The sequence below is a fragment of the Lepus europaeus genome, chromosome 2 (genome assembly GCF_033115175.1).
Source record: "Lepus europaeus isolate LE1 chromosome 2, mLepTim1.pri, whole genome shotgun sequence".
NCBI classification, from domain to species: Eukaryota; Metazoa; Chordata; class Mammalia; order Lagomorpha; family Leporidae; genus Lepus; species Lepus europaeus.
The window spans coordinates 47562477-47563970 of record NC_084828.1 but is presented as its reverse complement, the minus strand read 5'-3'; positions in this window follow the sequence as shown (position 1 = coordinate 47563970).

The window sequence follows — 1494 nt, the reverse complement described above, 5'->3', positions numbered from 1 at the left end:
TTTCATATCTTACAGTAGAGAAAGTAGAAAGTTGCTATCGGTGAATATTAGCATAAATTTGGAAACCCTTGAATGAAAGGGCCCAAGCCCCTTTGAGGAAGGACATTCCTATAAACTTACAGAAGTTTATACTGTGACACTTTCTCCCAGTATTGTCCAAATACATACTATTTTCCAGGAATACTTCACATAGGGGAAAGTGCAATAGTCCAACATACTAGGCATTACAGTACAGAAGTTGTGAACTGTTACTAATTCTTGGAGAACCCAAATGTCATTGTTGCCTACGAGCAAATATAATGATTTAGAGAGGTTAAGCGTGTGACAGAATTTTGTCTTAAGTTCACATAATAGTTAACCCAGTGAATTCCAGATTTTTTCCAATTCTGGAAAATGCAATTAAATAGATCTACTCAGTAACATTTAGCTGAAATCTAAATGGAACTATAATCACTATTGTCAAGTCTATTAATATTTGTATGAATATGAATAAACATTCTCAACTTTTACTTATATCAAAAGAATATTTAAAGTTCATTTAAGGATTTTGCCAAATAATAGCATATACTTTATAATAGTTGAAATGTGAAATAAATTGATCATGAAAAATGTAGAAATCTCTTTTATGGAGGTCCATAAAACATTGTCTTTGGTCTGGGATAAGACATGTATTTTGACTAAACATAGTATATTGTACAATGAGAATGCATGGGGATATCTGACTACTTATTCATAATGTTTTTAAATATAAACAAATCAGCTGGAAAGTTCCCCCTGATATGACCCAATTGTGACCTTTGGAACCCATGTTACACAACCTGTCCAGGTAATTTTATTGATCCTCCATCTCCATTTGATGGTAGATGAACCAAATAGAAAAGTTGCTCTCATTTCAAACAGGAAGATAGGAACATACAGCATTAAATAGACTAAATCTGAATGAATTGATCGTCTATGATGCATTATTTGTAAGGTTATTTTATCCTTGGCAGTGATAAATAATCCAATAATTGTTCAATTAAACCCATTTTCCATGATATTTTTCAAAACCTACATATATCCTTAATATGCTTAATATCATAAAATACATGTTTATTACAAAGGATGCAAAGCTAAAGTTAAGTGTTGAGTGGTGACACAATTATTAAACCTACATTAAAATCAAGGATAGGAAAAAACAATCTTGATATTGGTACTGTTACATTGTAAGATTCATTTATTTATTTGTTTGAAGGAATTACAGAGAGAGGGAAAGACAAACAGAGATCTTTAATGTGCTGGTTCACTTCCTACATGGCTGCAATGGCCAGTGATGGGACTGGCTGAAGCTGGGAACCAGGATCTTCATCCAGGTCTCCCAGATGAGTGGCAGGTGCCCAAACACTTGGGCCATCTCCCGCTGCATTTCCTAGACCATTAGCAGGCAGCTGAATCAGAAGTGGAGCAGCTAGCATCACAGGTGGCATTTTTACCTGCTGCACCATGAGGCTGGAC